The sequence below is a fragment of the Silene latifolia genome, chromosome 10 (assembly GCF_048544455.1).
Source record: "Silene latifolia isolate original U9 population chromosome 10, ASM4854445v1, whole genome shotgun sequence".
Classification (NCBI taxonomy): Eukaryota; Viridiplantae; Streptophyta; class Magnoliopsida; order Caryophyllales; family Caryophyllaceae; genus Silene; species Silene latifolia.
Window position 1 is genome coordinate 87,505,213 of NC_133535.1, and position 13,482 is coordinate 87,518,694.

A 13,482-nucleotide genomic window follows, 5' to 3' on the forward strand; every position below is an offset into this window, starting at 1 on the left:
TTTTTTCAGAAACCGTATTACAGGTGACAGGCCACATGGGGTCCTTCTTCCTAGCTGTTTGGGCGAAGACAATAGAATGCTTCCCCACTTTGAAGGTCAGGGTCCCAGAACCAACATCAATAACTGCACCAGCAGTGTGCAGAAATGGCCTACCTAGAATGATAGGTATGTGGGCATCCTCAGGAATATCTAGGACCACAAAGTCTACATGGAAGAAAAACTTCCCTATTTGCACAGGGATGTCCTCTAGGACACCTATAGGCTGGACCGCAGATCGGTCAGCCATCTGAACGGTCATGTTCATAACTGCAAACCTATTCAATTTTAACTTGCTAGCAAGACTCAAGGGCATGACGCTAATACTAGCTCCTAGGTCACATAATGCCTTCTCGATAGAGAAGGTACCTATATTACAAGGAACGGAAAAGCTACCCGGGTCCTCTAGCTTATCGGGTGTAGTGTAAGACAGATAAGAACAAGTTTCCTCAGTCAGTGCAACAGTATGCACAGTTTCAAGTGACCTCTTTTTAGACAGTAATTGCTTCATGAACTTCATATAAGCGGACACTTGATTCACTAATTCAAGGAAAGGTACTTGTACGTTAAGACTACGAACAACATTTTCAAATTTATTAAAAGATACCTGTTCCTTTGTCGGCACTAGTCTCTCTGGATAAGGGGCTGGAAGAAGTAACTTAGCCCTCTCCTCTAAGTCTCGCATGCCGGCATCCGTGGACTTAGGCTGGAAGTCCACTACCTTCTCCTTATTGAAGCTTGACCCCTCTTCAGACCGTCTCAAATGTGAGCCATTGAGCGACATTGGGTCGTACTTCAGAACCGCGACGGATCCATCAGCACTCGGGTCTTGCCCCAATACTTTCGGAGTTGTCGTACCCCGAAACAAGTGGTCTCTCAAATTATTGGGCATTGGAGGACGAAATTTATCGATATCAGCAACGCCCTCGGTCGATCGACCACCTTGCTCAGTCGATCGAATGAGGTCTACAGTTCCAGTAGCTCCTGTAACTCGCACTTCAGTCGATCGACCGGGTACATCAGTCGATCGACTGATATACCTGGTAGACGCCTTTTTCTTGGTATTATTCGTTACAGCTTTATTCTGATTCGGTTTTGCCTCATCTTTTGCAGGGGCATTCTCGACCATAGCAGGCCCCTCCAGGGTAGACCCGCTCCTCAAAGTAATGGCATTTAGGGTCTCTTTCTGTTCAGTTTGAGTCGGTAAGTGTCCCGGGGCTCGAGTGGTACTCTTGCTAGCCAATTGAGCAATTTGGCTCTCTAGAAGCTTCATCCCGGCCTCTCTAGCTTGGGACTCCTTTTGCAACATATTCTTCAACTCAGCAAAGTCAGAATTTTGAGATTGTTGCTGCTGCGGCACATAGGGAGGTTTTTGATATGGTTGTTGCTTGTGAGGGGGCACATAAGCTTGCTGCTACTTCGCTTCTTTGTGGAGGTTGAGTCGGATTCGAGACATTCTGCTACTCCACCTCAAGTTGGGATGGACATTCGGCTCATAGTACGTGTTTGTCTGCCTGTAATGTTGAAAGGCAGCACAAGACTCGAAGGGACTAGGACAATTTTCTGAGACATGTCCCTCAGCTCCACATCTTCTGCAGACGAAAGGACCGTCTGACACAGCATTCACTTGGTAAATACCTCCCTTTGAAGCTCCTCCCAGCTCGTATTTGTCAAACCTCGCCGTAAGAGCCTCTAATGCAGCTACAGAAGGAGATTCAGCGCTTCTCCTTTGATTGCCTCTCGAATTCCCATATTCAGCTTTATGGGTGGCTAAGTCATCAATGATCTTCCACCCCTTAGTCTCTCCCATATTCTCAGCAAATCGGCCATTGGCTGCAGCATCCAAAATAGCCCTCTGATCGTCATACAGCCCGTTATAGAACTGATTGCAAAGACTCCACTTTTCGAACCCATGGTGTGGAATAGTTCGCACCAGATTCTTGAAACGGACCCATGCTTCATGGAAGTTCTCATCAGGTCCCTGTTTAAAGCTCGTGATCTGAGCTCTAATGGCATTCGTCTTCGAGGCAGAGAAGTATTTCTTGTAGAATGCCAAGGCCAAAGAATTCCAGTCGGTGATCCTATGAGCGGCTCGGTCCAGATCTCTGTACCACTCCCTTGTAACATCGCGGAGTGAGAATATAAACATGGTCTCCTTTATCTGGTCCTGGGTCACACCGGTCGGTGGGGGTATAGAGCAGCAATAATCGATAAATATCTCCATATGCTTGGCTGCATCTTCATTTGCAGCACCCCTGAACTGGTTCCTCTCAACTAAGTTGATATAGGAAGGCTTCGGTTCGAATTTCCTATCAGCTCCAGGTAATTCGAACCCCTTGTAAAGATTTTCAGCTGTCGGCTCAGAATGACTTGCTATAGTTGCGGCTTCAGCCATGACTGGAATTTCCGGAGATGTGACTGTCTCAGCTGAAGAAGTAGAAGCAGGAGATGTAGGTGGGTCTTCTTCGAACAGTTCGTTCTCGTAATAACTAGACAGAGTACTCAGCTCTTCCTCTGTCGGCAATACTCTGGATGATCGTCTCAACTTGCGCAAGGTCTTCTCAATCTCAAGATTGAAAGGTACTAATTCACCATCCTGTGACCTGCACATAAGAAGAAACTACAAAAAGAATATAAGAAAAGTTTAAGGAACGGATGCCCCTTAAACTAAGAAATAGACTAAAATAAAACAACTAAAAATTAGAACAATTGCCTCCCCGGCAACGGCGCCAAAATTTAATACCCGTCGTAGTGAGTACCAAAAATAAGATTTATAATTCCTATTAAAACTAACCTAGGCTAGTGGTAACAGGGTCGAATCATAAGGAGGCGAATGTAATTAATAATTGTCTAATTCTAGTCTAAGGTAACGAAAGTGGGGGTTGAGTTGTTTTGGTCTATAGCTAAGAGTAATAAAAGATAATAAACTAAATACGTGAATAAAATAGATAAAAGAAGGGTACTAGGATGGTCGGTTCACTATAGTTTCGGCGGCAGCAAACTAAGTCGGTCTAAATCAAACACATGAGGCGGGAAAACAAGAGGTCCTCTCGGTCCACTCTTAACAAATAGCATCTTTCGATCTCGCTACAAGTCCCTAATATCACTAATACTGACTTTCGTCCTGAAAAGTGACTCATAATCTAAACTTTACCTATCTTTCGATCTCAGCATACTTTGGTCATTATAATTGGTGATCTAACAACTTTCCCTATCTTTTGATCTAATGGGTCAGTCATATATTAAGCATTCAACTAGTCGCATACATTCGATTCGTCAAATACAACATTTAAATCAATTAAAACGAAGGTAAACCTCACATGGTCAGTCGATCGACCAGGTATGGCGATCGATCGATCGACACGCGATTCGGGCCATGTTAATTCTATTGCCGCCTACACTATAATTCCCCTACATCCTAGCACGAATAAATTAGCTACTCATACTAAGAATGATAACAACAATAAGATTGACTATTAAATCTACTGAATTCATGATTAATACGGAAAGATAAATAAATAACATAAAACGATAAAATTGGCTTTGGAATCTAACTAACAATTTCTATACTATCAACGCAATAAAGATGAACTGAAATAGAACAGAAGGAATACCGAAATTGCAGAGGAATTGTAACGGAATGATTAGAAGTACGAACGAAAATCCGATGCAAACCAATATTCCGAACCATAATTATTGATATTCTAAAACTGATAAAACTGAATGTAAAACTTAGATAATAATTCGATGTCTATTCTGATGTTCTAGGTTACGTTATATAGCAAAACTCACGTAACTTTTATTTCCAAAACCTAAATACCATGGGCTTCAAGTTTCCAAATCTCTTAATTCTCGTCTGAAGTAGCGTCTTGGTCGATCGACTGCTGGGACCGGTCGATCGACTTGGATGCAGTGGACAGTAGCTTCTGGATCCCGTGGGTTGGTCGATCGACTAAGGTTACTGGTCGATCGATCGCTAATGGTACTTGACTTCTATAGTCTCGTGGATTTGTCTTTTGGGCCTTGAAATGCGCACCAAGCTCGTTCCTTAAGTGAATACTTCACGTCAAATGCAATGCAGGATACTCGGGGACGGATTTAGCTCAATTTCCGTTGAATTCTTCACATTCCTGCAATAATGTACAAAAACACGAAAGTAGACGGATATAGGGGAAATGGTAGCTTAAACTACACAAATGAGCTCTGAAATGCGTGTAAAATGAGGTATAAAACATCATATAAATGACACGCATCAAACTTCCCCAAACCAAACCCTTGCTTGTCCCCAAGCAAGAACTAAACTCGATCTAATGACCTAATGGAACGAGTTCAATCTCAGAGCGAATTGCAACATGTAAAGCCTAACCATTTTAATGCAATAACCAACAATCAATTAGCAACTATGAATCATGCAACCGAGTTATGAAGTCGTTAAAAAACTGCTGAACCGTCAACTATAGAGACTTATTGAATTGGACTCTCACGGGTCGCTCATATCACACATAAGCATAGGTGAATATATAAGAGGATAGAAAGAATTCATTTTGTAAAGACTCTCACCTAACTACGACCTATAAGAACATGCCTGCAATATAATATGAAAGTAATCTCTATGACCGTACATATGCATTCCAACCAATAAAAGACCATGACACGTGCCGAGGTATATATGTGAATATGTGAGGTATGGGTAACAAGGGGCAAAACATTTATGTAAAAGTGGAGGTACAGGTGATCAAGCTAGTACCAAAACGGAACCATATGGAAACATCCAACTTCTTGCTCATAAACAACTGAAACGGTGCTATAACAAGCACAAAACTCACAATCTCCAGTATAAAAGTAATCAACTAACTCCCCATAAGATACTAATGCAACATGGGAGCAAAAATCGCCATAAGATAAGGATTTTGAATTATGCGAATTGATTTCCTTCGGAACTCAGTCGATCGACCAATGATGGCAGTCGATCGACCGCTTTGAACAGTACATAACTCTTTTATTTTCTTTTTCGAATCATTTCATTTTTTTTCTTTCTTTTCAACTTCTTTCTTTCCTTCCTTTCATCTTCCCAACAAAATCTCAATAAGATCAAATGCTACCAGAAACTAAGTAACAATCCCAAGAACATAGACTACTAGCTTGACAAGGGCAGGCTAAATGTAGGATGTAGTAATGGGACAAAAAGGCTGTTTTGGCAGTGTGAAGCTTATGGGCAAAACGAATAAAGGGAAACCTCTACCACATGTGTCAACAAACCACAAACCGAATGCATACAGGTATTAAGCAGATCAAGTTCATATTTATGCAAATTTATGTAACATGTCTCATAAGGAGTACTACTCACATCCTAGATAAACTGGTCATAGATGTCACCAGTTATAAGCTCTAAACCTTAGAAAATATGATGTAGCTTGCCAAAATTCTAAGTCAAGTCTCAAGTTCAGCAAATAATTAACGAAAACTCGTAGATATACACTTATACGATTCTACTAATAACATGTCAATTAGCACGACTTAGGCAAAAACAGATGCAAATGCAATGTCATCATTGAAATACTACCGTTCCGACTCGACCTATATGCTAAAATAAACGTTTAATTTTTGAAATTTTATGAAATTTTTCAATTTTTTGGAATTTTTGTATATATATGAAATGAAATAAACAATGCAAGGCAATAATGTAAACGTGAATGCAAGCAAATGAAATGCGACGCAAAACCCTTCCCCAAACCAAATCGCACAATGTCCCCATTGTGCAAAATCATGTAATGAAGAAAAATGGAAAACGGGAATTTGCGAGAAAATTAAGTAAATAAGACATGAAGTGAAAATCGGGAACTCACAAGACTTTAAGCGCAGCAAAAGGAAACCTCCCCAAACCAGCGTGAGCTAGGAGGTTTTAGTAGCCAGTAGTGCTACCAATAAGTACCTGAAAAGACAAACAGAACCACGCATAATATAGAGAAGACAATAATGAAGCGGTAATTATATGCACAAGGTCAAAAAATAGAAGAAATAAATAATTTGACGGAAGATAAAGTGGAGTAGAAAACTCCCTCAAGTCCGCAAATCGACCAAACACAGCAGGGTAGAGGTCGTGAACAGGTACAGCAGTGCATGGTGGTCGATCAACCACATCACCCAGTCGATCGACCAGAGTGAACAGGAACAGAAGCTCCTGGAAGTGTGCAGCCAGTCGATCGACCATAAGGGCCAGTCGATCGACTGAAAATACTGCTGTAACTTCTGATTTCTTCGTATTTGCTCAATAACTTGAGCTAATGAGATCTAAAAACCTGCAAGTGCACAATAATACGCGCCTAAAATTGCGCAAAACCCAAAGTAAAGTCTAAAGTGCTTAAAAATCCTAAGCAAAATAATTAAATGCGAAGTCTCGCGCACACAAAAGCAATAAAAAGAGTTTAAAAGCGATAAAATGAAAGTTTTTGATAAAGCGCGTGATCAACTAGTAGTTGATCAAGAACGACCATGGTATGGCCCACTTTGTCGGCTTCTGGCCACAAGAGGTAGCCTCAATAGTGCTCATCTTCTTAGTGGCACTCTTCTCAACTTCAGCATCCGTAGAGCTTGACGAATCAACAGCTTTGTTATCTCCCCAATCAATAACCTCTTCCGGCTCATCAAAGTCCAAGTCGGACTTCCTCACTCTGGCTGGCTCATCTTCAAGCTCCTCATCAGTGCCATAGTTCAGGCATCCAAGACCGCCTCTTGAAACGACTTGCTCCTTCACAGCTGGAGCAACCCGTGGCTCTTCCTTCCCCAAACCAGCTCCTGCAATGTTTAAAACAACAGAATCTTCCTCCTTCTTGCTCCCAGTCTGGGGCGGAGGTGTTACAACAGGAATAGGAGTAGAGACAGGCATGTCAGGAAGCACAAAGTACGATTTCTTTTCAGAAACTGTATTACAGGTGACAGGCGACATGGGGTCCTTCTTCCTAGCTGTTTGGGCGAAGACAATAGAATGCTTCCCCACTTTGAAGGTCAGGGTCCAAGAACCAACATCAATAACTGCACCAGCAGTGTGCAGAAATGGCCTACCTAGAATGATAGGTATGTGGGCATCCTCAGGCATATCTAGGACCACAAAGTCTACAGGGAAGAAAAACATCCCTATTTGCACAGGGATGTCCTCTAGGACTCCTATAGGCTGGACCGCAGATCGGTCAGCCATCTAAACGGTCATGTTCGTAACTGCAAACCTATTCAATTTTAACTTTCTAGCAAGACTCAAGGGCATGACGCTAATACTAGCTCCTAGGTCACATAATGCCTTCTCGATAGAGAAGGTACCTATATTACAAGGAACGGAAAAGCTACCCGGGTCCTCTAGCTTATGGGGTGCAATGTGAGACAGATAAGAACAAGTTTCCTCAGTCAGTGCAACAGTATGCACAGTTTCAAGTGACCTCTTTTTAGACAGTAATTGCTTCATGAACTTCATATAAGCGGGCACTTCATTCACTAATTCAAGGAAAGGTACTTGTACGTTAAGACTACGAACAACATTTTCAAATTTATTGAAAGATACCTGTTCCTTTATCGGCACTAGTTGTTGGAATATGTGCCCTCCGACAATAATGCGATCACGACTGTTGATCATGATGATCACATGTTTAAGTCTCATTATAAAGAATACAATTGGGTGGTAACATTTTACTGTCAACTGGTCCACACATATCGGTAATGATTGGCTGACTAAAGTTTGACATTACCGTGCGGCGGTGGTGATCGATTGATCCCCTAGGTCATACCTATAGGGCAACACTCTTAATTGATCATTTAATTGATCGTATAACGTTACGAGTTAATTAAATTACTTGAAAATTGACGGACGATTTTGGAAGTAAAATTTACGTATCTCATTATAATCTGATTAAATAAGATACGGTCTGAGTAATCGAATTGTTTCATTACTCAGATGAAATTATTGTTTAAAGAAACAATTGAAATTGAATGAATTATTATAAATACAAATTGTTGTGATTTATAATTGGTAAAATATTTTGGTACAAGTAATTATGAATTACTAAGTCGTTTTTGTTTATGACGTATTTTTATTAATACGTTGATTTTTAATATGTTAAAAATATATAGCAATTTTATGTGACATATGACATGTGACATATTGACAAATTGACAAAAATAAAATGGATTCCATGTTATCCATATGTGCCGAAAATATGAGGAGGATTAGGCTTATATTAAGTTGATTTTGTTAGTGGTAAGCACCATGATTACCTACTAAACTAGCCATGCATACCTATTGTTCATTGTGAAGAACAACTCAAGCATGCATTGGCTCCCTTTGCCCCCCTCTTCCACCCGGTTTTTGGAGTTTTGGTTTTTCCTCCTATTTTACCTAATATACACAAAATGCATTTTGTTGTATCATTCATTCATTCATTCACCAAAAATATTTTAGAGAGATAAAATATTTCACCTTCCTTTCTTCTCTCTCTCAACCGGTTTTTGGGAGATAAACCAAATAATTTTGGGTCAATTTTTCTTACAAAAATTAATATTGTCTAGTATTCATAATATTAATTTTATTAAGAGTGTGCTTTGGGTATTAATCCTTGGGAGAGATCCTATACTTGGGTCTTTGTTCATCCATAAAGGAAAGCACAAGAACAAGAGAGAAGGAGATCTCTCTTGTGCCCTAGAAACCGAAATTCCAATGTAAGGATGAATATTTCTTCTTATTTTGCTTAAAGTTTGCATGCATAAGATCACTTATTAATTTTATGACAAATTAAAATAAAACATATATGAATATATTAAGTACATAGATCTACTTTTCCTTCAATCGGTATCAAGAGCCCAGGTTGTTTGCATGCAAATCGGTTAAAAGTTTTTCCGAGTTATATGATTAACATACAAAACTTGTTTAATTTGTGTTATTATGATATATCACGAAAATCATTATGCATGTTAAAATTTCTGGTCCTAAAATGTTTTTAGGATATTTTGGTCAATTTATGGATTTTTATTGTTCATATTACATAATAATGACATTAAAAATATGATTTTATGAATAAAATGTCATTTTCGGACTAAAATTAGCTAAACTTCTAATTTTCCAGTGATTTTTGGATATGTTGTCACATATATTATTTTGAGATGACCTGTAAATGTTCATAATTTTTCGACTTCTTATGCTCGAAAAATGGATTTTTCATTATTAAAATCGGATTTAAGTGAAAAATAGGTTAATATGAGATAAATTTCGAATCTGGTCATAGAAATTTAGTATGTTGTCACATGCAATTTTACAAGATGTGTGTAAAATAATAGGCTATATTGAAGTCTTTGTGCATGATTTATGATTTTTTGAAGAAAAATAGCATAAATAGTGACATTATTAATGAAATATTAATAAAACATACTCCATGACTAAGGAAAAACGTCACATGTTGCATTTTATTATATTTTTCAGATCTAAAGTTGAAAAGTTGATGAATATATTTTTCTCATGTTTTTATGATTATTTTGTTAAAAACCGATAAACCGCAACATTGTTTTTCCGAAAAAATTTCGAAATTTTTAAACTAAGTTTTTGAACATTATGAGTGTCATGCTATTTTTCCAGAATGTTCATGAGTTTAAATTTCAAATTTTGAATTTATTTGAAATTTTGTGATTTATTTGAAGTTTATAGCTTTTTATTGTAATTTTAGGTCCATTAATGAACAAATTTTAGAAATATGAGTTAATTATGGTCAAATAATTAGTGAAGACTAAATTTTGAGTCCTAAGAGGTTAGGGTAATTAACTTATGCATAAATATGAATTTATGTAATTTTTGTGATTATAAAATGTTGAAATCACGCAAATCCGTAAAAACCGAGTAATATACGATATTGGCTATTTAAAGGCGATTTAGCATAAAATTGGGCATGTTCATACATATTATAATGCTGCATTTTCTTTATGATTGTCATAATTTTATTTTATGTAATTTTTGAATTATGTAATTTTTACTTAGTACGGCCTTAGTTTTTAATTGGTATTACCCGAAATGTATGGGAATATCGATTCGGTTGTATTTTATATGTGATCTCGTATCACCGTCTTGTATTTAATAGATTTATTTTATTTTAGTTACAAATGTATAATAGGAAATTATGTAATTCATTATGTAATTTTATTCATTTCGGAGTTCCCAAAGACAGATTTCTTCAAGATGGCGATACATAAAGACGGTGTTACCTCGAGATGCGTGCCACAACCGAAGTTCAAGGGACCAATGGAGTTGGTTTCCGAATATGTAATAGTTAATTAGATTTTCTATTTTTAGGAAGGCCATACTAGGATTTATTTTTATGCTTTGCATTTTATTTATATGTCGCATGCATCGCTAAATCGCCATAACTAAAACATGCATCATCATCTAATCGAGTTCATCGACCGTGTCAATTACAATTATCGTAGTTCACCGCTTTAGTTCACTTAAAATGTGATAGATAATAAATTGACATGACCTCTCGCTAAAACAAATCAATTGAGACATAGCCTTACCAAATAGTAGAAACCATGAAAACCTATTTCGCGAGGGAGTGCACTCGGACACCCCGGGGTACAAACCTTGTTATGTAGGGGAAGTGGGTGATGAATGTCTATCCACCGAATTCATGTTGATGAGGGTTTCATCGGCTACCCCGTGCCCAAGTTAATATGGGTTTGGATAATGGACACATTTATTCGAAATTTGGATTGAACTCAACAAAAGTTTTTGATAAGGGTTTCATCGGCTATCCCGTGCCCTTGTCGGATGTGTTTTGGGCTATAGATAAATTTTAGAGTAAATTTATCGACCAAGAGTTCTAAAAATAGAATCGATTAAAAGGTTAATCCACCAAGTTATATTGATAAGGGTTTCATCGGCTACCCCGTGCCTAAGGTTATATGAATTTGGGTCTTGGAATCATTTATCTAGTTGGGTAGAGGTCACTAGAAAAATGCAATAAAACTTGTTTAAATCACAATTTTTACGAGTATTATTATTAAAACGACATTTGTTTTACTCCTTCTATTTTGTTTTGTAGACCACTTCTTTTCTCATAACAAATGGCAACACCAACCCCTAACGCCCCACCTCTCGCTAATTCATCATGGCTCCGATCCTTCATGGATCGATGTAAACTTGAAAAGAATGGGTCAAATTTCTCCGATTGGGATGCCCAACTCAAATTAGCCGCCCAAGGTGACGACAAGCTTCGTTACCTTACCGAGGCCTCTCCACCCGAACCTACTACTAGGTCGACCGCCGCCACTAGGGAAGCATATGAGGCTTACCATAAGGAGTCCGCCGCAATGAAAAACGTCTTGATATTTGCGATGGAGGCGGATCTCCAAAGGAGAGCCTTTAAAATGGGCACCGCTAATGAGATTTACTCCAAGCTTGTGACAATGTTTTCACAAACTCCGCGGATCGTCCAATATGAGGCGGCCGCGGCATTCTTTGATCTCGACTTCAAAGAGGGCCAAAAGGTTAGCCCTCATGTGCTCAAACTTATGGAGCTTGTCGAGACCTTGAAGATTCAAAAGGTTGAAATCCCCAAAGAACTCATTGTAGATAGGATTCTACACTCCTTGTCCAAAGTCAAAGCATATGTTCAATTCCGGGTGAATTTTAACATGCAAGACAAGGATGTGTCTCTTGAAGAATTGCACAAGTTACTTGTGCAAGCCGAGAGGGACATGAGGTTAAATGTGAACCCTCCAAAGGATGTGCTTAACATAAGCACTAAGAGCAAGGGGAAGTTCAAAAAGAATGGGAGGAAGGGTAAGAAGCAAGCTCCCAATTTCACCAAAGCTAAGGCTAATGATGCTAGCACTTCAAAAATCAAGAAGGGTCCTCTTGATAAATGCCATTATTGTAATGGTATGGGACATTGGAAAAGAAATTGTTCCAAATACCTTGGTGATATTAAAGCTGGAAAGATCACTCCAGTAGGTAAATGACTATCCTTTCTTTTATGTTTCTAAATCAACTATGGTATTGTGATACAAAGTTGTGATAATGTATCTCCCTTTTTATTGTAAATAGGGCCTCCACCAAGCAAAGACAAGGGAAAGGAAAAGCAAGCATGAGAAACCATCAAGAAGCTAGGAATAGCTTTCATGGAGCTTTGCTTTTTATTGTCTTATTTTAATCATGTTTTGGATTTTTAGAACCTTTAAGTTTCCGTGTTCGACATGGAATGGTATTTTGGATAATTGGTTATATTTTGGATAATGGTGGTTTGGTTTGCAACCCAAGTCACCCGTTTTATCATTTTATCCTTTGTTCTAAAATTCGTATTTAAATGCTTGCTCTTAGAAACATATGATTATTCACTTAAAGTGATCTAATAGACAACTATAATGACGGGATTCATTATATGTCCACATGCTTAAGGCTTGTGTATGATCATTTATAAAGTGATTTTGAGTCTATGAACTCTCTTAAAGGAATGACAATCACCAAGTACACTTACAAAACCTAAAACTATTAGTCTATCTATGAGATAGTTCTCCTTAAACTTCAAACATCATTATTTGTGTCTCATATGCTATCTTTGAATCTCTAGTGTATTTATTCTAAAGATAGAGTGGGAGAAAAATGAGGAACCAACACACGAGGCAAGATAAAAATTGTGTACTTGTGTAAATGAGATCTACGCAAGAGAGAATTATTTGAATGAAGGTATATCTATTTATATAGTATACCCAATAGATGAGATCTATGGTCTCAAGTAAGTTCTATATGACTAAAGAGACCAAGTGAAATAATCATAAGAGTATGTTCTCAAGATAACTACACGAGGAGACCAAAAGAAAGTTTTGGAACAAAAAGACTAATATAAAGTCTTAACAAGAGTTTTGACTAGTTTATGAAAAATTTTGACCAATAGTTTCAACCTTGAGATTTACTTAAGAGCCTAAATAAATCAAAGTGACATACTAGTTATAAACGAGTTGCAAGGATTGATATACCGATATCTTATAAAGCCAAGTTTTAACCACGCAGATGTCATTACTTAACCTCATTATGAAATGGTTAAACCTCCTTCCGAAAGGGTATTTCGAAGGACGTGTTCTAGATATTATTTATATTTGAATAATAACATTGCTACACATCATTATGACATGTGTGAGTTAGAGATTAAAATCTCTTTTAATAAGGTTAAGATGAGACCACTTCAAAATAAGTATTTTGAATGGATATGATGGGAACATATATGGTTTTATCTTAATAACTTGGCAATGCAATTTATATTTCAATTCTTGAAATGTTTCAATTAAGAAGTAAATTTCGAAACATGTGGAATTGAGTGGGAGTTTGAAATTATCATGTGAAGACATGGAATTTAGTGGGAGCAATCATCTTGTAAAAGTTTATAACTCATCACTCATTGAAGAATGACGGGCTAATACCTT

At 37.9% G+C, this 13,482-nt stretch overlaps 1 non-coding gene across 1 annotated transcript; it reads left to right on the forward strand.

The window, feature by feature from the left end:
* The first annotated feature begins 1,943 nt into the window (after positions 1-1,943).
* LOC141609546 (small nucleolar RNA R71) lies at positions 1,944-2,050 on the forward strand. The gene has a single exon (XR_012527465.1). It is a non-coding gene; the product is annotated as a small nucleolar RNA R71 (small nucleolar RNA).
* Positions 2,051-13,482: the final 11,432 nt, after the last annotated feature.